This window comes from Lithobates pipiens, unplaced genomic scaffold (assembly GCF_037356315.1).
Source record: "Lithobates pipiens isolate NorthernLeopardFrog02 unplaced genomic scaffold, aLitPip1_a1.2 Scaffold_28, whole genome shotgun sequence".
In the NCBI taxonomy this organism is placed as follows: domain Eukaryota; kingdom Metazoa; phylum Chordata; class Amphibia; order Anura; family Ranidae; genus Lithobates; species Lithobates pipiens.
In genome coordinates this window covers 123,076,741-123,104,739 of record NW_027507789.1, presented here as the reverse complement: position 1 = coordinate 123,104,739, position 27,999 = coordinate 123,076,741, and positions in this window count along the sequence as shown.

The window sequence follows — 27,999 nt, the reverse complement described above, 5'->3', positions numbered from 1 at the left end:
AAAGCCCGTATAGTATATATATTTCTGTTCAGAGTATATAGTGCCTGGGGGCCCCCACGCCATTTTATTTTTAAATTTGGGTGTGGGTCTCCCTTTAATATCCATACCAGACCCAAAGAGCCTGGTGACTGGCTGGGGGGGGGGGGATCCCATGCTGTTTTTCTCAATGATTTTCATCTATATTGCTGGGACCCGACAAGACATTACAGCTGCAAGCAGTGTTAAATTACTTTTCTTACTTTAGAATTTTAATTTTGCTGTGGTATTGTTCTAAACATGGGAAAACTGTGCCACTTTACAGGCATACTATAGACAACCCCCAGGCATGATATTTAAAAGAATATTTCATTTTGATTGTTTCTTTAAGCAGTCTTAAAATCACTGCTTCTGACAAAACAGCAGTTTTTAACACTTTTTTTTTGCATTGATACAAGTCCCCTGGGGCAGGACCCGGGTCCCCAAATAATTTTTATGGCAATAACTTGCATATAAGCCTTTAAGATGAGCACTTTTGAATTTTTATGTTTGCGTCCCATAGATTTTAACTGTGTTCGCGTGTTCGAAAAAACTTTTTGCATGTTAGCATATTCTGCTGCAAACTGAACCGGGAGGTGTTCGGCTCATCCCTAGCAGTGAAGAACTCTGGCCTAATCATATCCAGGGATGTTGTGGAAGGGTCTTCTTATTTCTTTGCCTGAGCTTGACTAGAACTTGCTGGAGACATGTCTGGCTTACTTGGCTGAATTAAACGAGACTCAGTCTTCTCAGCTAACTGCACACTGGTTCCTTGGAAATGGTTTGGAATTCCTATCTTCCACTCTAGTAGTGCATAGATATGAGAGGCCTCTTGGTCTGGTCTGACAGCAATCAACCACGCCTTCTGGTCTGGAATCAATGTCTCCACCTTCTGGCTGGTCTGTTCTTCAGTCCAGGTGTCCCCAGGGAGCTCAAGCACTACGCTTGACTCCAGCTGGGCGCCTTCTTCACGTCACCACTGTGTCGTATTGGCACGGTCCATCCTTGTAAGGGTGCGGTCTGAAGGAATAGATTGCAGAGTACTGGAAAATCTCAGACGAGTCCCCACGTGTAGAGATACCCCCAAATGAGCTGATTTTGTTTGTTCAGTCCGTTACTCTGCCTCTCAACCCTAAAAACAGCCTCAGCCCCCTCTGGCACACCTGGCAATAGTGTAAATGCAATGACCAATGAGAAACACACACCTTATGATAAAACACAGAAATTGTCTTTATTGCAATATTTCTATGGAAGAATAACAGACAGTAACAGTATATATTCAATTAATCAACTAGAGAGCAATAACTGAGATTTAAGACCAATATAGCTCCCAATCCTATATTCAAGCTGCTTTCAGGGGATTCCAAACCTGAGAATGGCCCGAAAGCAGATGCACACTTAAATGGCATATAAAACACAGTATGGCACTTTAATTCATATTGGTTACCTTTACTCAGGTTGGCTCTATGAGTCCAGGGAGAAGAAGAGCAGAAGAATGACCCTCTTTATGGCAGGCCTGTCTCTCCTGTCCCTTGACACCAAAGGCCCAACTTTAAACACTTTATTCAAATCAACATGCAATGGTTTAACCTCCTAGATAAGCTGTCCCACACACCCACTGCATATACAGAGCCCTGAATATGTGTGTGCAGATCCGTATGGCAATAGTAGCTTCAATCCTTTTGAAGAAAAGATAAAACTTTGTGTCTTCAGATAGCCACTTTTGTTAGTGAACTCCTGGATAGCAGGGCCAAACAACACAACTGGCCTAGATTATTAAGTGAGGCAGGCAGGATCTTTCTCAGCAAGGTGAATGGACAATGATGTCCCCAGGTATAGATGGCCTTATCCTTTATCCCTGTGGCACTATAAGTGTCAGCAGCAGGGGTGGACTGACAACTCATGAGGCCCCCCGGTCAATAGGTGATCCCCCTTTGTCCCCACCTACCCACACACAAGCCACACCCTCACAAAGCCCCACGTGTATATTGCACTGCTACATTACATGCATTGGTCACAGAATTTCTCTACTGTATGTTCAAAATAAATGTTTAAAGAGTTAAGAAAATAAAGAAAAATGAACTCACATTAACCACATACATTTACTGTGGGGCTGCGCCTCCTGTGAGCAGAATCACATACAGGTACTTGATTCTGCACTTGCAGGTCTGCAGGATGTTTAACCTCCCTAGCGGTAATCCCGAGTCTGGCTCGGGTTGGGATTTTAGTAACATAAGCGGTAACCCCGAGCCAGACTCGGGATCGCATCGCTGGATACAGGGAGGACACAGGGAGAAGTTACTTACCTTGTACCCTGGATCCAGCGATGTCCTCCGCACTGTGTGATCGAGCTGTCCTCCGCTCGATTCACACAGTGCCTGAATGCCGCCGAGCTCCGTTCCCTGCGACGTTACAACGCACGGGAGCGGAGATCGGCGCCAAATTCAAAAAAGTAAAAACACACAAAATACACACAGTACTGTAATCTTACAGATTACAGTATTGTATAAAAAAATACACACCCCCTTTGTCCCTAGTGGTCTGTGCAGTGCCCTGCATGCACTTTTATATTATAAATACTGTTTTTTCTGCCTGGAATTTGGAGATTGTCCATAGCAACCAAAAAGTGTCCCTTTATGTCAAAAGTGATTTTAGACCAACTAGAAAACAGCGATAATAAATTATAATCACTTGCAGAATTGAGCAATAGCGATTTGTGGGGAAATTCGCCATCAAACACTAAATCTAATGACAGCGACAATTCTGCAAATGAGCAAATTTCTGTGTTTTTGGATTTGATTACATTACTGAATAATTTTTATTATTATTTATTATATTATAAACTTTATCATACCCGGGATGTCTGCTAGACTCTGGTTTGAACAGATTTAAGAGAGTTATTCCTAAGAATTACAGGACTACAATATAAAACGCCAAATTTCCATGCAAAATAATTGTACCGCTTTCACCACCTAAAACCAGAACTAATCATACCGCCAGGGAGGTTAATTTGACACACCGAGAGCTAATCAGTGGGTCCAGCGAGCCCCGCCGATCGTTTCCAACAGAGGCAGAATGGTGGTCTGCGAATAAAAAACAAGTCCCCAGAGAGCCTCTCCCACGTACATCAGGGTCCCCAGAGAGCCCCCCCCTTCCATCAGGGTCCCCAGAGAGCCTCCCCTTACATCAGGGTCCCCAGAGTGCCTCCCCTTACATCAAGGTCTCCAGAGAGCCCCCCCATACATCAGGGTCCCCAGAGAGTTCCCCATACATCAGGGTCCCCAGAGAGCCTCCCCTTACATCAGGGTCCCCAGAGATCCCCTTACATCAGGGTCTTCAGACAGCCCCCACTTACATCAAGGTCTCCAGAGAGCCCCCCATACATCAGGGTCCCCAGAGAGCCCCCCATACATCAGGGTCCCCAGAGAGCCCCCCATACATCAGGGTTCCCAGAGAGCCCCCCATTCATCAGGGTCCCCAGAGAGCCCCCTATACATCAGGGTCCCCAGAGAGCCCCCCTATACATCAGGGTCCCCAGAGAGCCCCCCCATACATTAGGGTCCCCAGAGAGCCCCCCATACATCAGGGTTCCCAGACAACCTCCCCTTACATCAGGGTCTCCAGAGGTCCCCCATACATCAGGGTCCCAAGAGAGCCTCCCCTTACATCAGGGTCCCCAGAGATCCCCTTACATCAGGGTCTCCAGACAGCCCCCCCTCTTACATCAAGGTCTACAGGGACCCCCCCATACATCAGGGTTCCCAGAGAGACCCCCATACATCAGGGTCCCCAGAGAGCCCCCCATACATCAGGGTCCCCAGAGAGCCCCCCATACATCTGGGTTCCCAGAGAGCCCCCATACATCAGGGTTCCCAGAGAGCCTCCCCTTACATCAGGGTCTCCAGAGAGCCCCCCATACATCAGGGTTCCCAGAAAGCCTCCCCTTACATCAGGGTCTCCAGAGAGCCGCCCATACATCAGGGTCCCCAGAGAGCTCCTCAATACATTAGGGTCCCCAGACTTAACCCCCCAGAGTTTACCCTGTACCTGGCTGTGCACCTCCAACCCCCAGCACAGGGGGAGGTGGAAGGGGGCGATCGGCAGCTCTATGGCGCCTGTGGACCACAGGATCTCCCTGGGGCTTGTATTTCTCTTTCACAGTGTATAGAGTGGAGAGGGGAGGGGCCTCTGACCCAGGCAGCAGTCGGAAACAGTGTACAAGCCGAGCAACTCACAGAAGAGTGAAACTTGTAGCTGCCCGGGTCAGAGGCCCCTCCCCTCTCCACTCTATACACTGTGAAGGAGAAATACAAGCCCCAGGAAGATGCTGCCATCACCATAGAGCTGCCGATCGCCAACTCCCATCTCCCCCCACTGCACTAAAAGCCAGAGGGGCAGGGGGTGATGCTGTGTCTTGGGCACCCCCCCCCCCACAGTGACAAAACAGCTCTGCCGCAGAACTGTCAGCAGCATAGGAGCTTCTCACAGGCCCCTACTGCCCGCGGGCCCTCGGACAGCGTCCGAAGGCCCGAATGGTCAGTCCGCCCCTGGTCAGCAGGATGACTACCAGCAATAATGTCTGTATACAGTGTTCAATTAACTCCATCTGTGGTGCTATGTCTCTGTTACCTGCAAATGGGCAAAAGCCTCCTCAGCCAGATCTTGTGGACAAGGCCCAACTGCTACATAATTATTTATTTTTACTCTTCATTCCAAATTCAGCTTTTTTTTTTTTAACATGTGATCAGCAGCATAGGACTAGAAACTCCTCCTGCTTACCGTATGTTTCCCTGCAGACAGGCTTGGTAAAGATCTGGGTCATGTGACAGCTATTTATCGATTAGGAAAAAGATACTTAGATGTATTTTTTATTAAAAATAATTACAGCGCTATCATCCACATACAGAATAGAAGGGAATTGTAAATTAAATAGTGTGTGTTTAGCACCACTTTAATGTAATATGCATCCCATATACAGAACGATCTTTGATGTTTGTGCATGTTTCAGTTTAAAATTTGAGTCTCAGTAATAAATACAGTGAATATTACTTTTCTTCTTTGATCTCCTGTAACATTTTTGTTTGCAGATGGCAAATCGTGTTTCTTTATCAATGATTTATTATTAAAGTGGTTCTAAAGTCATAAGTCACCATACACCTTCTGCAGCAGCAGCAACTGCAAAATAACTGAAAATTGAAGTCAAATGCTGGCAAATGGGAATGCATACAAGCCTGGGTTTGATCTTGTGATACATTTGTCTCTATGCGTTCAGATTTCGAATGCTGCCTGCTATTTTCTATTGCTGAAAATGCCTGCACATTGAAAGGATCATATCTGATTCAGCAAATTTCATTAAAAAAAAACAAATGAATTTTGCTGCTCAGATAAGCTTGTTTGCTGTCCATTATGTTGAAAATCAATACAAGAGCCTTATATCTTTGTCATTGTAGACTCCAAAATGGTATGTTTGGTGATCCCCATAGTTATTAGTAGTCTGTTCTGCTCTGCAGAGAGAGCATGTAGCCTGTGGCTGTAGACAGTTTAGACAAAGTACTAACAAGACTAGCTGCATGTTTGTTTGCATGTGGCTTTAGACAAGCACAGGATGTGTGATAAGGCAGCTTTTAGCCAGTGGTTATAGGTTAGAAGAAAATGTGTATGTAAATTAGGGCAGCCCTAAATAATTACAGCTTAATATTCAATCTTCAGTTTCTTCCCACCATATATTCAACAATGAGATCCTGATTGTCCTGTTTGAATTATAATGACCACACAGAATATTTTTCTTCCGTGCTATCTGCATCCCTGGCACCCCCTTCTGGGTCTTCTCCTTCTTTCCCAAAGGAGTTTGTCCACATCAGCTGGGTCCCTGTGTGTCAATCTCTTTCAACATCATACATCATGTATCACAGACCCAAACAACACAACAACACAATGTTCTTACAGGCTGCAGATAATCAGAATACAGGTTCATATAATGGACCCCGGGCAAGTATTACCTTGAAGGTCACCAAAAGACTTACTAAGTCTTTTGGTGACCTTCAGCAGCCGACACGGACACAAAGACGGACCCACGTGGGAGACGGGATATACTTAAGCAAGATATGAATGTCTTATCATATTTTCAAAGGTGGTCAGTCTCTGTCCTGCCCGTGATGGTTCCTCTCGGTGGCCTTTTGGTCAGCTCTCCTTCGGGTCGCAACCCAGGGGCCCCACATTGGGCTGCCAAATTATTTTGGATCCAGACAAATGTCTGTACAATTATCTGCACCTGTGCTATTTTCAAATGTATATACACATGTACATTTAGAAGAATCACACTGACATCTTTGTTCAGCTTGAATGAATCTTCCCTTTATTGCTTTGGGCATATAGCCCCCTTCATAGTAAGAACATGAGACATTGTTTGAGTAAGCATCATCACAGTGTTGTCCGTGCTGTCAACTGTGGATTGGACGATCCTTATCTAAGGCTCCCCTGGCCAGTTTATTCAAGGTTTTTTTGCTGATGTGTAGGCTTGTGGACTCCTGGACTCTAGTTACCTCAATGAGTTAGGAAATTAGCATGTATATGTACATAATAGAAAGTAATTTTATCAAAGCATTAATCAATCCATAACAGAAGACCCATCCACGACCCATCTTCAGTGTTCTGGCTGAGGGAAGAAGGTTCTCATCCAAGAATTTATGGATTTATGATAAAAATTATAGACCTTTGATTTCTTTGTAGGTGGGCAAACTTACAAAATCTGCAGGGGATCAAATAATTATTTTCCCCTCTGTAAATGAGGAACACAGATCACAGGGTAAAGCTGGAGATGCAAGGATGGGGGAGAGCCAGGACCAGAATCAGGAAAAAGGAGAACAGATACAAGGCGACAAATGCAAAAGCAAAATCAAAATCAGGACATAGGTACAGGAATCAGACTCAGGATTTAACAGCAAGCGTGCATCTGGCTGACGAGCAAACACTGTAGCGAGAGGCACTAGTAGAGGAGTGACTAAATATCCTGCAGCAGCCAGAATTAGGTGAAGACTCATTACTGGAATCTACTGGGAGAAACCTGCTGGTGGACACCAGAACTACAACCTCCCACTCTGGGAAGCACAGTACCACCAGCAGGTGATCCAGGTCCTGACAGTAAGTGACAGCTCACTGGACTGTCAATTACAAAGCCTAGTCTGCCTTTCTGTGCCTTACCACTCACCTCCCTGATATCATTGATGAACAGGTGTCACTCTTCTCCCAGTACAAGTGTAGGCCTACCGGCGACTGCAGTAATCGGGGGAGGATATGAAGAAGTTCACTCACGTATCTTCTTCTTCCTCAAAGGAGCCACCAGCTGCAGCAGATGTGCATGTAAAACCAATGCATTTCTGATATTACAGTGCAGAATTTGGGACTGATCTAAGTTCTGAAGGTGCAGGAACTGGAGCTAATCTGGGGGCTGATCATGCATGAATAGGAGCAGATCTGAATTTTAAAAGTGCATGAAATGGGGCTTATTTGAGGTCTAAAGTTGCATGAATTTGGCTGATCTGAGGTCTAAAGGTACAGGTATTGAGGCTGAGTTGAGGTTTGAAGGTATATGACTTGGGTCTGAAATCTAAAAGGTACAAGAATTCTTAGGTATTCTAAACACGTATACAGACCATACAGTACATGTATGTTTTGATCAGCAACTTTCCACTAGGAAGACCTGGTGTTCATACATCAATACCGAGTTCCGTGTGCAAGGATCATAAAGCTGGCCATGCACTGATAGATTTTTTTGTATGAGTTTTTATATGAAAATTGTTAGTACATTCAATAATGCTTATTTGAGGTGGACCTCTGATGCATGCTTCCGACATAAAGTCCCTCAGGACAGCTCTTGAGCTGCTAGCAGCCTCCTATTTTTCAACCTGCTGTTTTTTTGGGGGTTTGAGCATATATCCCCTAATGAACAATTAAGAAAACAGAATATTTTGACTTTCTTGTTCGAGTTCACGCAGGGATACAGGTCTCACCCCTCTGTGTTATGCTCACTCAGCTTACTTTTGTTCTATAGTATGCTGACATAAAGCGGCTGTTTAGGGCCATCAGAACTTGTTTAATCATCTCCCTCTGTCCCCCCCTCCTGTTTGGTGTTGATTCACTTATTCTCGGCTAGACTACCTCCATGTTTCTTCCATGCTCCATCAGTGTTAGCTCTTTGCAGAGACAGGGATTTAGGAAGTCATTGTCTTCTTAGCCCTTGTGCACACGGTCAGACATTCCGATGGACAATGTCCGATAGGACCGTGTTGTCGGATAATCCGACAGTGTGTGGGCTCCATCGGACTGTTTCCGTCTGAGTATCTGACGGACCAAGTTTTCCAGCTGGGCTATAAAATTTTCCGACAACATGATCCGATCGGACTTTGTCCGCTCATGTGTAGAGAATTCTGATCGGACAAAGTGCCACGCATGCTCAGATCAAATTCCTAGACCAAAGCTATTGGCTACTAGCCTGAACATAGTCCCGTCCTAACGAAATAACGTCATCACGTTAAGTACGATCGGATTTTCTGACAACTTTGTCTGACTGTGTGTATGCAACAGTTTCGGACAAAATCCGTCGGACAAAATCGGATTTGGTTGTCGGAATGTCCGACTGTGTGTACAAGGGCTTACACTTCAATGACCTAAAAGCACATTCTCTGTACTGCAATTATCTGAAGTAAAATGTGTTGTATACTGTATCTCATTGAAGAATTAGGCTGTCTGTAGATGGTGCCATGTAAGCAGGTGACCATACTGAATGGACAGACTGGACCTAAGGTGGTAAGTTAATGCATAAATCGGCATTTGAAACAAAAAAGACCTTGTGTCCCTTATGCCGCGTACACACGATCAAACAAGCGGGTGGAAAAGTCCGGCAAACTCAAGTCCGCCAAACAATCCCCCCTCCGGCATACTTTTTTGACCCGAAAGTACGGCGGACTTAGAATGTAGTTTTACACTCCAATCTTCCCGCCGGACTCGCATTTCGGCGGACAATCCGGCCTTGTGTATGCCAGTCCGCCGTACTTTTGAAATTAACTGACTTTTCCCGCTCGGAGAAAAGTCCGCTCATTTCGAGCGGGTCTCCAGGTAGGCGGGGCCCGCGAAGGAGACGTCGCTCGCCCAGCCGCCTGGTATGGACTTAAAGGGGAACCCCAACACCGAAAAAAATCGGCGTGGGGGTCCCTCCAAAGTCCACAACAGACCCTTGTCCGAGCACGCTACCTGGCCGGCCAGGAAAAGAGGGGCGAGCGAGTGCCCCCCCCTCCTGAGCCGTACCAGGCCGCATGCCCTCAACATGGGGGGTGCCTTGGGGAAGGGGGGGGGGGCGCGCGGCCCCCCCACCCCAAAGCACCTTGTCCCCATGTTGACGAGGACAAGGGCCTCTTCCCGACAACCCTGGCCGTTGGTTGTCGGGGTCTGCGGGCGGGGGGCTTATCGGAATCCGGGAGCCCCCTTTAATAAGGGGGCCCCCAGATACCGGCCCCCCACCCTATGTGAATGAGTATGGGGTACAATGTACCCCTACCCATTCACCTGTAAAATAAAGTACAAAAAAAAACACAACACACAAGATAAAATAATTTATTGCACAGCTCCGGGGGTCTTCCGTCTTCGGGGGTCTTCTCGCCGGACTCCTCCGCTATTTTCTTGTAGCTCTTTTACTAGCGGAGGAGCCCGGCATTCTTCTTCGTCGCCGCGGCCTCTTCTTCCGACTTCGGGGGTCTTGTCCCCCTCTTCGGTTCTTCTGCCGGCCACCGCGCCTTCTTATAGCTCTTTTACAGGCGGTGGCCCGGTCTTCTGTCGCCGCCGCCGCCTTCCGTTCTTCTTCTTCTTCTTCTTCTCCTGGAGATGTTGACTCGACGTTCTCTCTGGCCGCAATGCCAGGGACGCGCTGCGCTGCGACTTATATAGGGACAAGGGGCGGTGTCACATGGGTTGATGTCACATGGGTTGGTCACAAGGGTTGATGTCACATGGTGACAGTCCCAGCATCCTCCGGGACTGTGACATCGTAAGGGGGCGGGGTCACCATGTGACACCAACCCATGTGACATCAACCCATGTGACACCGCCCCTTGTACCTATATAAGTCGCAGCGCAGCGCGTCCCTGGCATTGCGGCCGGAGAGAACGTCGAGTCAACATCTCCAGGAGAAGAAGAAGAAGAAGAAGAACGGAAGGTGGCGGCGGCGGCGACAGAAGACCGGGCCACCGCCTGTAAAAGAGCTATAAGAAGGCGCGGTGGCCCGGCAGAAGAACCGAAGAGGGGGACAAGACCCCCGAAGTCGGAAGAAGAGGCCGCGGCGACGAAGACGAATGCCGGGCTCCTCCGCTAGTAAAAGAGCTACAAGAAGACAGCGGAGGAGTCCGGCGAGAAGACCCCCGAAGACGGAAGACCCCCGGAGCTGTGCAATAAATTATTTTATCTTGTGTGTTGTGTTTTTTTTGTACTTTATTTTACAGGTGAATGGGTAGGGGTACATTGTACCCCATACTCATTCACATAGGGTGGGGGGCCGGTATCCAGGGGCCCCCTTATTAAAGGGGGCTCCCGGATTCCGATAAGCCCCCCGCCCGCAGACTCCGACAACCAACGGCCAGGGTTGTCGGGAAGAGGCCCTTGTCCTCATCAACATGGGGACAAGGTGCTTTGGGGTGGGGGGGCCGCGCGGCCCCCCCTTCCCCAAGGCACCCCCCATGTTGAGGGCACGCGGCCTGGTACGGCTCAGGAGGGGGGGCGCACGCTCGCCCCTCCTTTCCTGGCCGGCCGGGTAGCGTGCTCGGACAAGGGTCTGTTGTGGACTTTGGGGGGACCCCCACGCCGATTTTTTTCGGCGTTGGGGTTCCCCTTTAAGTCCATACCAGGCGGCGGGGCCAGCGACGTCTCCTTCGCGGGCCCCGCCTACCTGGAGACCCGCTCGAAATGAGCGGACTTTCCTCCGCGCGTGTGGGCGAGTCCGTTCATTTCAAAAGTAGGGCGGATAGTACTGCGGACTTAGTACGCCGTATTAGTCTGCTGAAAAAGTGCCGTGTGTGGGCAAGTAGCCCGTTCGGAAAGTCCGACGGACAGTCTGGCGGGAAGTCCGCCAGACTAAGTACGTCGGACAGACGGCTACGTGTGTACGCGGCTTTAATATACTCCAAGAAAGGGATTTTACTGTGGATTTTATCTGTTTTCTGTGAAAGTTTTTAATTATATGTGTATGTGGGAGCAGCAATATACTATATGCTCATTACATGTGCAGGCTTTGCTTCCTACTTGGCAGTGCTACCCCACACACAGAATGCTGAATCAGAATGCTGATGTAGCTAAAATATCACCAAGCACCCACAAATACCCACACTTGCAATCTGTTCACCCCTTCCAATATTTTTACTTTTTTACTGTCTATTAGGAGGAGACTTCTGCCATTATAAATTCTATATTTTCTTCCAAGGTTCCCAGTTCTGCTTTGTACCTTTCTAAGCCATGATCTTCTATTGAGCTGTACAACCTTTTATTTTTCATTTACTAATTCTATTTTTATGGGATAAAGTACTTGCTAGGAGTCAAGCTGTGATTACATGCACTCATACTGAACACAAGAGGATTTGGGTTATGTAGTAATAAGCCTATGATGAAGAGCTTCTGTAGAAAACAGAGGTAGACACCAATACGTAGTATATCTGGAAAGCATATCTGCTGGGTTGAGGAGTCAGCCATGGAAAAGAAAACACATATGCAGTTCACATGCTGCATGGCCCCTTGGGAATAGACTCATGTGGTATGCATTCTTTACTTGCTCTACTCTGTGCTTTGGCAGCTTATGTGTGTCAGTTTTTTTGTAAGTATGTGTAATTATTATATAATATAATTTTACTATATAATAAAATGTCAGTTGCACAGAAGAAATATGCACTTTTCTTTACATGGTGATATTTGAGGTATTACAATAAAATCGCAAAAAATTATAACACAAAGGATATTGCAGTAAGTGTATTACAGCCTGCAGGGTCAATTCAATAAAGTATATAAGCCAAGTTTGTTATTTGATTTAACGGTTATTGTTTCACCAAATATATGATTCACTTAACAAAATATTGTATAGTAATTATATCATCATTTGGTCACACAAAACAGTGATTTAACTATTATAAGCCTTTATATTTAAAGCTGAACTTTAGGAAGATTAGTAAAGATGTGAATTAATACAACTTATGAAATTTATTTTTTTAAAGCAGTAGTACACCACAATAAAAAAAACTAAAAAAATCTTCTCCCTGCAAATGAATGTCATAATGTACTAGTAGGCATCGCATACTAGCACATTATGAAAGATTTACCTGAAAGCGAAGCCCTCCAGCAGTGTGCTGTCACTGCTGACCAGGCTTCCATCTTCACCTGGTCTTCCCTCCGGGTTCGCGGGCAGCATCCGTTTGACTGGTGAGGCTGTGATGACGTCACGCCCGCACATGTGCGTGGCCCGTGGGAGTCACGGCTGTAGCGCGGCTTTTTATGGATGGCATGCCATTCATTGAGAGCACATTGCACATGCGACAGTAACACCGGCACTGCTAAAGTAAATATCTCCTAAACGGTGCATATTTAGGAGATATTTACTGTACCTACAGGTAAGATTTATTTTAGGTTTACCTGTAGGTATAAAACATTACACGGGCTTTACTACCACAATGTGAGTACATACATTTGACCAATATCAGAGATGGAGTGTGAGATGAAGCAGCACAAGGAACCAATCAGTTCATGTGTTGAAAAGCATGCCAATAGAAGGAAAAAGCAGAGTGACGGGGAGAGAGCTCATCACTGTGCTGCTTCTTCTTCACTATCCAGTCACGGGCTGGGGCGGATTCAGAACCACCTGAAGTGGATTGAATGATGCTGACCATCACGCTATAGATATCTATTAGAAGAAAAAAGTCTTATGGGGGAAATCTCAATATTATTGAAGGCAATATTGCAACAGATTTTAATTGGCTATGTATTTATATATATATATATATATATATATATATATATATATATATATATATTTTTTTTTTTTTTTTTTTGGCTGCAGTTTTTCTTCAACAAAGCCTTTATTTTAGGTCTCCTTTTTCTGAAGATACCTTACAATCATCCCAGAACTGAGTAATATTTAAAAGAGCAAAAACCCTTTTCCTGAGAGGGGATTCCTGACCATGTATGATGTAAGCGAATCATTCAGGTGACCTTAGTGGACAGGTGAGGTGCTGTATTCTTCAGCAATCATCAGGAGCAGGATGCTTTCATGTTTGTCCACACAAAATGTCCTAAAAATTTGGCAATCAGTGAATGCTTGAACAGTGAATGCCGGTTCACACTGGGACGACTTGTCAGGCAACTGACAAGTCACATCCCATTCTGTACAATGGAACCGTTCTAATCAGAGCGACACAAGTCGCTCCGACTTAGAAAAAGGTTCCTGTACGACTTTGGGGGGCGACTTGAGGCGACTTGCATTGACTTCTATAGAGGAGTCGTTTTGCAAGTCGCCGCAGCTGTCGTGTCCAGGTTGCATGAGGCAGTCGCGCTGCAAGTCGTGCTGCCTCAGTGTGAACCGACACTGAATGTTCAGGTTCAAACAAACACACAACTTATCCCTAGTGTGTACCATACAGTGGATATACACTGACTATAGCTGCCTATACACTATACAATTTTTATACAATTTTCTTGTACAGTTTTCCTTTAGATTTACCAAAACCATATAATATGAGGTCAAACCTAAACAATTTCAAATTGTATGCAATCAGGCATGCCCTTGCACTAAATACTGTAGGGATGAGCCGAACACCCCCCGGTTCGGTTCGCACCAGAACTTGCGAACGACCCCCGCGTTCGGTACGAACGTTAGAACCCCATTGAAGTCTATGGGACTCGAACGTTCGAATTGGAAAGTGCTAATTTTAACGGCTAATATGCAAGATAGTGTCCTAAAAAGGGTTTGGCGACCTGCCTCCTGCCTCAGGGGACATGGGTCACTGCAAAAAAAAGTTTTAAAAACTACCGTTTTGGCGGGAGCACTGATTTTAATGACGATTAAAGTGAAAAAAAAAGTGAAATATTCCTTTAAATATGGTGCCTGCGGGGTGTCTGTAGTATGCCTGTGAAGTGCCAAGTGTTTCCCGTGTTTAGAACAGTCCCTGCACAAAATGACATTAAACGGAAATAACACCATTTAAAACTGCTTGCGGTTTTAATGTTATATCTGGTTCCTGCAATATGGTTGAAAATCATTGAGAAACATGGCATGGGTAGCCCTCCCTGCCCATTACCAGCCTATTTGGGTCTTGTACGCATATTAAGGGGAACCCCGTACCCATATTAAAAAAAGGAAATGCGTGTGGCCCCCAGGCCCTATATACTCAGAACAGCAGTATACAGGCGGTGCAAACAAGACAGGGACTGTGTAGGTTTGTTGTGTTAAGTTGAATCTGTTTGTCATTTTCAACCGGTACATTTTTAAAGTGTAGCTCCAGTCAAAAAAACTATCTTTAAGCTTTTTGGAAAACATAGGAAAGGGTTATTACCCCTGTATAATTTGTTTTGTCGTCCATCTTTTTTCATCTCACTTGCTGCTGTCTCCTTGCGTTTGCAAGTAGGAGATGTTTGTAAGTTGGATGTTTGAAAGTAGGGGCCTGCCCTATATTATAGCGGTATGTACTGGGTACAGAGCACGCAGACAGCACGCACTATCTCCTAACACTACTGACTGCAAGCTCTATTATTAACCACTTGTTAGCCCAATGTTTGCATAAAGTGAAAGATGAAGTTATGCTGAGTAAATAGATATCAAACATGTCACTCTTCAAAATTGCACATGCCCGTGGAATGGCGCCAAACGTCGCTACTTAAAAAATCCCCATAGGCGACGCTTTAAATATTTTTTTACTGGTTACATGTTTTGAGTTGCAGAGGAGGTCTAGGACTAGAATTATTGCTCTCGCTCTAACATTCTCGGCGATACCTCACATGTGTGGCACATGCGAGCACATGGGGACATGGGCGCTTTAATTTTTATTTTATTTTTTTATTGTTCATTTTACTTTATTTATTTTAGTTTGACATTTTTTTTCCCAAAAATATATTTTTGATCACTTTTATTCCTATTACAAGAAATGTAAACATCCCTTGTAATAGGAATATGGGGTGACAGGTCCTCTTTACAGTGAAATCTGGGGGGTCAATATGACCCCACATCTCACCTCTAGGCTGGGAAGCCTGAAATAAAAAATAAAAAAAAGATTCTGGCTTTGATCGTACTGGCGAGTTGGTAGAAGCACCGGAGGGCGGTGAGGGGTGGGGGGCGTCTATGGCTGGGTATTTCAGGGTATCACCGAGTATGGCTGGGTATCTCTGAGTATGGCTGGGTATGGCAATTTATGGCAGGGTATTACAGAGTATTGGCGGGGTATTGGCGGGGTACTACAGAGTAATAGCAGGGTACTGCAGAGTATTGGGGGGTACTGCAGAGTAATGGGGGTTACTGCAGAGTAATGGGGGTTACTGCAGAGTAATGGGGGGTACTGCAGAGTAATGGCAGGGTACTGCACTGCAGAGTAATGGCGGGGTACTGCAGAGTAATGGCAGGGTACTGCACTGCAGAGTAATGGCGGGGTACTGCACTGCAGAGTAATGGCGGGGTACTGCAGAGTAATGGCGGGGTACTGCAGAGTAATGGCGGGGTACTGCACTGCAGAGTAATGGCGGGGTACTGCAGAGTAATGGCGGGGTACTGCACTGCAGAGTAATGGCAGGGTACTGCACTGCAGAGTAATGGCGGGGTACTGCACTGCAGAGTAATGGCGGGGTACTGCACTGCAGAGTAATGGCGGGGTACTGCAGAGTAATGGCGGGGTACTGCAGAGTAATGGCGGGGTACTGCAGAGTAATGGCGGGGTACTGCAGAGTATGCACTGGTATTGAGGGGTTAAATTCGGTGAGCAGCGATGTGGGCACTGCAGATGCAGCCCACATCGCTGCTGACACCGATCTCTTTCCCCTCCGCTGTACCGATCGGTACAGAAAGGGGAGGGAGGAACAGGCGTCATAACATGACGCCGGTTTGTTTCCAAGTGATCACTCCGTCATTTGACGGAGCAATCACGTGGTAAACGGCCGCTATGAGCGGCCGTTTACCGTGATGCGCCGGGTCCTATGGACCCGGCGGTCACGGATGCTCTCGAGTGCGCACACCTCAGGGCACGCGAGAGCAGAATTCTGGGAGGCCGTTAATTAACGGCCTCTCTGAGTTAAACAACCGCCCTGAAGCCGTTAATCGGCAATGGGCAGTTGTTAAGTGGTTAAAGCTAGATCACTAGCTATATAGGTGAGGTGAATATAGTGGTGTATACTGCAGTCAGGGCACAGACAACAACCACTACACAGCAGCAAGATAGGAAATCAGCCAAAAACGATTGGTGTGTACTGTGTTGAAGGTACACAGAACACCCACTGCTTCAGATGCAAAGTAACACACTACAGGAGGCCGCCTTAAAGGCGGCCTTATATAGTGTGGGGCGTGCACTACACAGCCTGAGCTATGATTGGCCACAGGCAGGATGCCTGTGGCCAATCATGGCTCTCCTCGCTGCCGGCGCTGCGATTGGCCAAGCATGCGGGGTCAATCATCGGGCAGCAATGCACTGCGCCAACGCAGTGCATTGTGGTCCGCGCGCGTCACTCGAATTTTGACGCGAACGGCCAAAACGTTCGGAATTCGCCGAACGCACGAACAGCCAATGTTCGAGTCGAACGTACGTTCGACTCGAACACGAAGCTCATCCCTAAAATACTGTAGTTGAAGTAAATCTAAAGGAAATTGAACAACAAAAATTGTATAATGTGTATCCAGCTTAAAGCTGTGTGCATTGTAGCACTGTCAATGTATTGTACACCACCACAATAAAATAGATTGAAATGGGGACAAACTACCCTTCATTTCTCTCACACAGAGAGTGATCAGAGCTTTATGGCAAATTTGCCCATACATCATTCTGACTTCACAGCGATGACTGACAGGTTATGGGTTAAACAATGTGCAGGATTTGGTATATATATATAAAAAAAATGATTGCAGCTTACTAGAGACAGTACATGAATTGAGTCTATTTTAGGATATTATGGCCAAACTGTAAGGGGGATCAAAATATCTGACTAATATGTACCTACTATTGTACATAGCCTGTAAGGTCTGTTACCATTTATCATTTATTTATTTTTTTATAGCAGGTAGTCCTTTGTAATGTGTAAATTAGCTAATCCTTTAAATCAAATATTCAGATTAATTATTGAACCTTCCGCCTTCCAATCATTAACCTTGCCTCACTGCTTGAGCTATAAGGTATGTAAGCCCAGTTGGTGAAATCTCACATAAGCTTTAACATGGTAATGCAATTTTAAAGTGATTAATATACAGTATTTAAATACTATTTTCGTTAAAATAGTACCTGGTGGTCCTGCCATTAGGGGCCTTCCTGTTATGGGGTGACAACGCTCTATCCCAGTTGTGCTCCATTATTGTAATGTGGGTCTCCCATTGAGAACGCAAGATGCCTTTTCACATACTGTATTACATGGTCCTTTGTTGTCATCATCAGGAAACAACTTATAAGGCAGGCCACACACGGTTCAAATCTTGGCCAGTTCAGCAGGAATCAGCCGAGATTCAAACTGTGTATGGGCAGGCTGAATATAGCAAGTTGGTCTATCGATCGGCTTCAGTACAACCAGAATACAGAGTTTTACCTGTGATTATTGCTAGTGGCTGCTATAGCCACTAGCAATAATCACTGTTTGCTCCTGGTGGGGACGGCTTTCCCCACCAGGAGAAGACAATGGTAGTTCACGCATCAACTCTGTGTTGATAGAGGAATCAACTCATGGTTGCAGGAAATAAATTTGCTTTGTGTATGGCCAGCCTAAGAAATGCCATGCAGCCTTGACTTTCTTCTAATTTGTTTATAAATAATTGTTAAAGTGGTTGTTAAGATACTTGTATAAAAAGCCCCCATCCCCTCTGTATTAGAACAATAAGTTCCACTGTGTCTGTGTTATATCATAAATATGATGATCTGTACTGATAACACGCCATCTTCCTACGATCAGTTGCCTCCTCTGTACTCTCCTCTGCCCTGCTGACAGTTCCAGTGGGCGGGGCCAATCAGTTCCGCTGATGTCAGCTGGGGAGGAGAGGAGAGACAAAGCCGAGGAGTCACATGATCGCCGCAGGAAGACGCTGTGTTATCAGTACAGATAAGCATATTTAAGCTATAACACAGACACAGGGGAACTTATTGTTTTCTTATACAGAAGGGATGGGAGCTTTTAATGTTAAGTATGAGAGCAGCAGGAGCGGGGGGTGGGGCATCCTGGGGCATTCCCTCTGGACAGTATTAGCTGCGTCTTGCCTGGCCTGGCGTCAGCCTGGTCTGCATCCACCACGTGCGAGATGACGCCAGTTGCCATGGGTGCCGGGGTATCAGACTGACAAGTTCCTGTTTGATATGGTCACTTTATGAGCCCTCTGGACACCTAATACCTATATGCTCCCCCACTGGCTCTTACTCCACTGTGGGTGGATCTTAGCAGAACTTCATCTGCTATATACAGTGGTGTGAAAAAGTGTTTGCCCCCTTCCTCATTTCCTGTTCCTTTGCATGTTTGTCACACTTAAGTGTTTCGGAACATCAAACCAATTTAAACAATAGTCAAGGACAACACAAGTAAAGACAAAATGCAATTTGTAAATGAAGGTGTTTATTATTAAAGGTGAAAAAAAATCCAAACCATCATGGCCCTGTGTGAAAAAGTGATTGCCCCCTAAACCTAATAACTGGTTGGGCCACCCTTAGCAGCAACAACTGCAACCAAGCGTTTGCGATAACGTGCAATGAGGCTTTTACAGCGTCCTGGAGGAATTTTGGCCCACTCATCTTTGCAGAATTGTCCTAATTCAGTTACATTAGAGGGTTTTCGAGCATGAACGGCCTTTTTAAGGTCATACCACAACATCTCAATAGGATTCAGGTCAGGACTTTGGCTACGCCACTCCAAAGTCTTCATTTTGTTTTTCTTCAGCCATTCGGTGGTGGACTTGCTGGTGTGTTTAGGATCATTGTCCTGCTGCAGAACCCAAGTCCGTTTCAGCTTGAGTACACGAACAGATGGTCGGACATTCTCCTTCAGGATCTCTTGGTAGACAGCAGAATTCATAGTTCCTTTTATCACGGCAAGTCTTCCAGGTCCTGAAGCAGCAAAACAGCCCCAGACCATCACACTACCACCACCATATTTTACTGTTGGTATAATGTTCTTTTTATGAAATGCAGTGTTCCTTCTACGCCAGATATACTTGGACACACACCTTCCAAAGAGTTCCACTTTTGTCTCATCGGTCCACAGAATGTTGTCCCAAAAGTCTTGGGGATCATCAAGATGTGTTGTGGAGAAATTGAGACGAGCTTTGATGTTCTTTTTGCTCAGCAGTGGTTTTCTCCTTGGAACTCTGCCATGCAGGCCATTTTTGCCCAGTCTTTTCCTGATGGTGGAGGCATGAACGCTGACCTTAACTGAGGCAAGTGAGGCCTGCAGTTCCTTGGACGTTGTTGTGGGGTCTTTTGTGACCTCTTGGATGAGTCGTCGCTGCGCTCTTGGGGTAATTTTGGGCGGCCGGCCACTCCTGGGAAGGTTCACCACTGTTCCATGTCTTCGCCATTTGTGGATAATGGCTCTCACTGTGGTTTGCTGGATTCCCAAAGCTTTGGAAATGGCTTTATAACCCTTTCCAGACTGATAGATCTCAATTACTTTCTTTCTCAATTGTTCCTGAATTTCTTTGGGTCTCGGCATGATGTGTAGCTTTTAAGGATCTTCTGGTGGACCTTACTGTGTCAAGCAGCTCCTATTTAAGTGATGCCTTGATTGTGAACAGGTGTGGCAATAATCAGGCCTGGGTGTGGCTAGAGAAATTGATCTCAGGTGTGGACAACCACAGTTATAGTATGTTTTAACAAGGGGGGAAATCACTTTTTCACACAGGGCCATGATGGTTTGGATTTTTTTTCACCTTTAATAATTAACACCTTCATTTACAAATTGCATTTTGTGTTTACTTGTGTTGTCCTTGACTATTGTTTAAATTGGTTTGATGTTCCGAAACACTTAAGTGTGACAAACATGCAAAGGAACAGGAAATGAGGAAGGGGGCAAACACTTTTTCACACCACTGTAATGGTGGATTGGGCATTCATTAAGCTGGATATCATTGGATACCACTGTTCTCTTGAGCCAGGACATGTTTGTGTGGATGTGTATTATAGTTAGGTTTTACTCATTTACTATTTACCTTCCATTTCTTGCAGTGCTTGTTTTTTCAGCGAGTCCTCCTATGCCATCTTTCCCCACAGCCTTGCCCCTATACCAGAGATATGCAATTAGCGGACCTCCAGCTGTTGCAAAACTACAAGTCCCATAATGCCTCTGCCTCTGGGTGTCATGCTTGTGGCTGTCAGAGTCTTGCTATGCCTCATGGGAATTGTAGTTTGGCAACAGCTGGAGGTCCACTAATTGCATATCCCTGCCCTATACTCATGGCCTTATACAGTCTTTGAATCCGTGTATATTCTATCCAATCCCCTTCTTTTTGCTCAACCCTCTATTAGTGATCTGAACTTTTGATTATACTCTCTATACCCCATACTACCCCATACTTCTCTTTTTTTTCTTTAAGCCAGGACCGTTATCTTATTTGCGATCCTCATGAGTGCCCTCACAGGTGCGTTAACATCACTACATACACATCTCTTTACCCTTTCATCATCTATATGAGAAGTGCATCCTGGATTTAGGACACTACCCCATCCATGATTGGGGTACCTTCCTTTGCATTGGGGTAAAACAAGACACATGGGATGCCCTGGAGATATCTAAATGATCGATGATATATCTTCAATAGATTCTTGAAAGGTATTATGCGAGTATTATAACCAGCTATTATGTGAGTATGTTTAGGCCTATATACCTGTTCTTTTTATCATGCCATGCCATTCCTCACCACTTATGTATTATCATATACAACCATTTCTTTACACATTATACATCTTATGTGCATACTAAATGTTTATGTTGATATTGCTATTGATACAATCTGCTATTGTATCATTAGAATATACAGTCTGTTGTGATCAAACCCTGAAGAAGGAATTTACCATTGATTATATTCCGAAACATCTTGGGATTTTCTTCACCATTGTCTGCGGCTTGGCCTCTCATCTAGAGTCCTACTGCGGGCTCAAGACCACAGTACTGCATTGTATACAGCATGAATGCCACTCTAGATTTTATCTAAGCAAGTTATTTTGTTATTGATGTTTGCATTGAAACATTTTATACTTATATTTTATACTTATATTTTTTTGCGGCCGAGTGTAGCACACCCCTGGAGGTGACATGGGGGAATGGTGCCAACAGAAGCACGGGTTGCCTGATTGCTGAAGCTGGTTGCTAGAAGCTTGCTGGAACAGGCCAGGTATACTGCAGGGCAGGCATGCTTGGATGGTCCAGGAGGTGCGCACCAGTGGAGCAGATCGGACAGATGTGTCGGGAGCCAGGCCAGGGTACATTCATAGTCAGACAGTCCAGGGTAAGCATAAACAGGAGCCAGCCAGGTCTATGCAAATAGGTAAGGCCAGAGTCCATAAGCTAGGCCAGGATCAGATGCAGGAAGCAAGCAGGAACAAGTTAGGATACAAGCCAAAAGGTCAAGCCAGGAGTTCAAGAAGAGCAGGCCAAGGCAAGCTGGGCCGGTACACATGAAGTCTGATAAGCAGGATAAACAAGGCACAGGAACACAGAGGGAAACTGACGATAAACCAGCACAGCACCATTATCAGCAGTAGGTTTAAATAGGCAGTGGCGCCACTATCACGCTATGCGCATGCACGTTTGCTTGTTCACGGCGCTGTGCATCCTTGTGCGTTGATTCACGTTGGCGTGCCTCTGCCTATGCCTGTTCGCGAGTCCTGCACTATTGTGCATGGGAATGTGCCTATTACCCTGAAAATATGGTTGGCTTTCCACAATATATCCCTCCTGTCACCTTGCCCCATCATACTGCCCCCTCCTGTCTCAGTGCCCATCCCCTCATACTGCTCCCCTCCTGTCACACTGCCCCCCTCCTATCACATGTCCCCCACATGTCCCCCATCACAATTCCTTCCTTATCCCCCGAGAGGCAATTGGATTTTCCCCAGATCAACTTTACCTATAAATGTTAGTACCCAGTTATACTATGTACACTTAGGAAATAATCCAGGCCCTTCTTAAAGCAATCCACTGAGCTGGCCATAACCACCTCTGCAGGGAGTCTATTCCACATTTTCACAGCTCTTACTGTGAAGAAACCTTTCCATATTTGGAGATGAAATCTCTTTTCCTTTAGACGTAAAGAGTGCCCCCTTGTCCTCTTTGTTGACTGTAAAGTGAATAACTCCACACCAAGTTCACTATATGGACCCCTTATATATTTGTACATGTTGATCATATCCCCCTTAATCTTATCAAGAGAGAATAAATTCAGTTCCTCTAATCTTTCCTCATAGCTGAGTTCCTCCATGCCTCTTATCAGTTTGGTTGCCCTTCTCTGCACTTTCTCCAGTTCCCCGATATCCTTTTTGGGAACTGGTGCCCAAAACTGAACTGCATATTCCAGATGAGGTCTTACTAATGATTTGAACAGGGGCAAAATTATATCTCTCTCTCTGGAGTCCATACCTCTCTTAATACAGGAAAGGACTTTGCTCACTTTGGAAAACGCAGCTTGGCATTGCATGTTATTATTGAGCTTATGATCTACCAAAACCCCCAGATCCTTCTCCACTGTGGATTCCACCAGTTGTACTCCCCCTAAAATGTATGATGCATGCATATTCTTAGCCCCCAAGTGCATAACTCTTACTGCCCCAGACAAATTTCCCCCTTCTGTCTTCTTAGCCGCATCGATTGTTATTCCAAGAAAGCCAACCGCCAGCTCTAAAAAAACAGTACTGGGGTGATGCCTGCAGCTGCAGGCATCACCCCAGTACAACCCCTTCAAGCCAAGGCTGTATATTTGCGTACAGTCGGCGTTAAGGGGTTAAAATGTCCATGGGCCGGGTGCACGTGAATTCATCATGTGCAACGACAGACATTTAGCGGCGTTGGGCCGTAGGTTGCCAACTCCTGGTGTAGGGGTTAGGAGGATGTGATACACAAAATAGTATAAACAGTACAGAATTAAGAAGTCAAGACTATTTAATGCACAGCATAGCTTGCAGAACGCAGTGATCAGGAGTAAATTCACAAATACACAGAAGCTGGTGCATAAATTCTGCTCATTGAGACCGTCTGATTTGCATTTACATTTGCCGCTAATGATGCGGGCGCCAGGGGTGGGCGGGGCTGAGTCCGGCATTCTGTGTCTATAGACGCAAATGTTGGACTCGGGAGCGCGGAGGAGCCGTGAGAGCCGCCGGGGGACCCTAGAAGACGATAATCGGGGCCACACTGTGCAAAGAAAACTGCACAATGGAGGTATAACATGTTTGTTATTTTTTTTAAAAAATCAAAAAACAAGGGTTTACAAACCCTTTAATTACAATATAAAATGTAAAAAAAAAAAAGTAAAAATATCAGAATACCATTATAGTAGGGCCATACAGACACAAACACTTTTCCACAATCATGGTACAATACAGTAGACAGTTGAGAAAGTTTGTAGGAGCCTCAAACATTTTTGGAAAATAGCAGAGAAACACATATTTAGTGTCATCGCAATTACACAAAGTTCAATCCTCAAATAAACAATATTGCAGTGTACGAATCGTAAGTTGCATCAACAGGGGCACGTTCGACCCATATTTGTAAAATCTCCAAAGGAAAAAATAGTTAGTTTGACCTCCAATACACACCCGCTGTCATCCTAAAGACAGCTTGTCCGAAGTGATCAAAATGGCCCTAATTCAGAAAATCCAGGGCTGGCCCCTTAGGAGGGTTGTCAAAATCATATAAAACAACATAATTTGCATAATCCTCAGTGTTTTTTTACTTTAACACAATGAGAATAAAATAAACATTCCCTATTAAACTACTTGGTAAAATTCTTACCCTGGTACTTGCAATTTACAAATTTCAATACTGCTGTCACTTGCTCTGTCAGTGCTGCTTTCCTGAACATCTGGTGTTCACAGGAAAAATAATTAGAGGTTGTAACCTTAAAAAAACAAAACTGTTCCTTCAAAGCTTGTTAAACTGCATAGTGCTTGTGCGGTGTCATTTGTCCCTTTCTATGCTGTAAAATACCTAGATGATCCTGCCTATTCCTGTGCCCCCTAGGTGTGCTGACCATGGTAATCATGGCTGCTGAGCCATGGTACAGTGACCAGTTTATATGCCTCAGTCATCCCACTTGTTTAAAGTCCCTCCCTCTTTCCTTCCCTCCCTGCCTGTCACTTCCTAGTGTGTGAGAAGATCGACAAACCAGTTCCTCCCCTTCTGCCGCTATTCCGTGGGGCAGTAAAGTTAGTGATCACAATTACTGACAGCCCCTCTGTAATAATAGGATATACTACACAGTGTGTGTGTTTTAAAAAATTCTACGGCTAAATACCTTATTTCACATCGTCGATGTACAGTCACATGACCACCGCTGATGTCAAAGGGGAACCTCAGCCCATCCCACTGTAGTGCTTCGATTGGGGAGGGAGAGCGATGGGCGGACATGTGACCATATATCAGAAATATTAAAAAAGGTATTTAGCTGCCGAATTTAAAAAAAAAACACAGACACTGTGTAGTATAGCTTGTTATATATAGCAGAGGGGCTGGCAGTAATTGTGAGCCCTGACTAGGGATGAGCCGAACACCCCCCGGTTCGGTTCGCACCAGAACTTTCGAACGGACCCCAAATTCGAACGAACTTTAGAACCCCATTGATGTCTATGGGACTCGAACGTTCGAAATTAAAAGTGCTAATTTTAACGGCTAATATGCAAGATACTGTCCTAAAAAGGGTTTGGGGACCTGGCTCTTGCCCCAGGGGACATGGGTCAATGCCTAAAATGTTTTTAAAAATGGCTGTTTTGGCGGGAGCACTGATTTTAATGATGATTAAAGTGAAAAAAAAAGTGAAATATTCCTTTAAATATAGTGCCTGGGGGGTGTCTGTAGTATGCCTGTGAAGTGCCACGTGTTTCCCGTGTTTAGAACAGTCCCTGCACAAAATGACATTAAACAGAAATAACATCATTGAAAACTGCTTGCGGTTTTAATGTTATATCTGGTTCCTGCAATATGGTTGAAAACCATTGAGAAAAATGGCATGGGTAGCCCTCCCTGCCCATTACCAGCCCCTTTGGGTCTTGTACGCCTATCAAGGGGAACCCTGTACCCATATTAAAAAAAGGAAATGCGTGTGGCCCCCAGGCCCTATATACTCAGAACAGCAGTATACAGGCGGTGCAAACAAGACAGGGACTGTGTAGGTTTGTTGTGTTAAGTTGAATCTGTTTGTAATTTTCAACTGGTACATTTTTAAAGTGTAGCTCCAGTCAAAAAAAAATATTTTTAAGCTTTTTGGAAAACATAGGGAAGGGTTATCACCCCTGTATAATTTGTTTTGTCGTACATCTTTTTTCATCTCACTTGCTGTTGTCTCCTTCCGTTTGCAAGTAGGAGATGTTTGTAAGTTGGATGTTTGAAAGTAGGGGCCTGCCCTATATGCTCTGCAGAAATGGCGGAACAAGGTGTTGGTTTTGCCACAACATTGTAAGCCCTCAAAGTGACTCTTGCTGGGCGCTGGAGCGCCCTGCTGTGAACGATTATATCAAGAATTGTAATTACATGCCATTGTTGAACAGTGGTAGAAAAATTGACCTTTGGTGGTTGTGGTGCTGGTGCCACAACACTATAAGTCCTCACAGTTACTCTGGGTGGGCACAGGAACGGGCCCTCCTGTGAAATATTATATCGAGAATTGTAATTACATGTCCCTGTTAAACAGGGGCAGAAAAATTGGGCCTTAGGCACTGGTGCTGGTGCCACGACACTGCAACCTCTCCCATATAGTAGTGGTTAATGATTCTTACTCTGAATGGTCTAAGGTTATGAGTGGTGTACCCCAAGGTTCAGTGCTGGGACCCTTACTTTTTAATATCTTTATAAATGATATTGAGTCTGGGATCAAGAGTAACATTTCCGTCTTTGCAGATGACACCAAGCTATGTGGTGCAATAACGTCCTTACAGGATGTCACCAATTTACAAGCAGACCTCAATGCTCTGTCTAATTGGGCGACTATGTGGCAGATGAGGTTTAATGTTGAGAAATGTAAGGTTATGCACTTGGGGGCTAAGAATATGCATGCATCATACACGCTAGGGGGAGTACAACTGGGGGAATCCATAGTGGAGAAGGATCTGGGGGTTTTGGTAGATCATAAGCTCAATAATAGCATGCAATGCCAAGCTGCGGTTTCCAAAGCGAGCAAAGTCCTTTCCTGTATTAAGAGAGGTATGTACTCCAGAGAGAGAGATATCATTTTGCCCCTGTTCAAATCATTAGTAAGACCTCATCTGGAATATGCCGTTCAGTTTTGGGCACCAGTTCTCAAAAAGGATATCGGGAGAAAGTGCAGAGAAGGGCAACCAAACTGATAAGAGGCATGGAGCAACTCAGCTATGAGGAAAGATTAGAGGAACTGAATTTATTCACTCTTGATAAGAGGAGATTAAGGGGAGATTTGATCAACATGTACAAATATATAAGGGGTCCATATAGGGAACTTGGTGTCGAGTTATTCACTTTAAAGTCAACAAAGAGGACAAGGGGGCACTCTTTACGTCTAGAGGAGAAGAGATTTCATCTCCAAATACGGAAAGGTTTCTTCACAGTAAGAGCTGTGAAAATGTGGAATAGACTCCCTGCAGAGGTGGTTATGGCCAGCTCAGTGGATTGCTTTAAGAAAGGCCTGGATTATTTCCTAAGTGTACGTAATATAACTGGGTACTAAAATTTATAGGTAAAGTTGATCTGGGGAAAATCCGATTGCCTCTCGGGGGATCAGGAAGGAATTTTTTCCCCTGCTTTAGCAAATTGGATCATGCTCTGCTGTGGTTTTTTGCCTTCCTCTGGATCAACTGTGGGTATAGAATTGGGTATATGGGCTGGTGTATATGTGTGTATGTATATATATATATATGTATGTGTATATATATATATATGTATGTATATGTGTATATGTGTATATATATATATATATATATATATTTATATATATATATATATATATGTATGTATAGTATATTTTATTTTATTTTTTTTTATTTTTTTTTTTTGGTTGAACTGGATGGACTTGTGTCTTTTTTCAACCTGACTAACTATGTAACTATATACTCTAGTTTTATTGCAGGAATTAGCCCTGCTGCAAAGCATTGCATCAAAAATTGTAATTAAATGCCCCTGTTAAACAGGGGCAGAAAAATGGGGCTTTAGGCACTGGTGCTGGTGCCCCCACACTGCAACCTCTCCCATATACTCTAGTTTTATTGCAGGAATTAGCCCTGCTGCAAAGCATTGCTTTAAAAATTGTACTTAAACGCCCCTGTTAAACAGGGGCAGAAAAATTGGGCCTTAGGCACTGGTGCTGGTGCCACCACACTGCAACCACTCCCATATACTCTAGTTTTATTGCAGGAATTAGCCCTGCTGCAAAGCATTGCATCAAAAATTGTACTTAAACGCCCCTGTTAAACAGGGGCAGAAAAATTGGGCCATAGGCACTGGTGCTGGTGCCACCACACTGCAACCTCTCCCATATACTCTAGTTTTATTGCAGGAATTAGCCCTGCTGCAAAGCATTGCATCAAAAATTGTACTTAAATGCCCCTGTTAAACAGGGGCAGA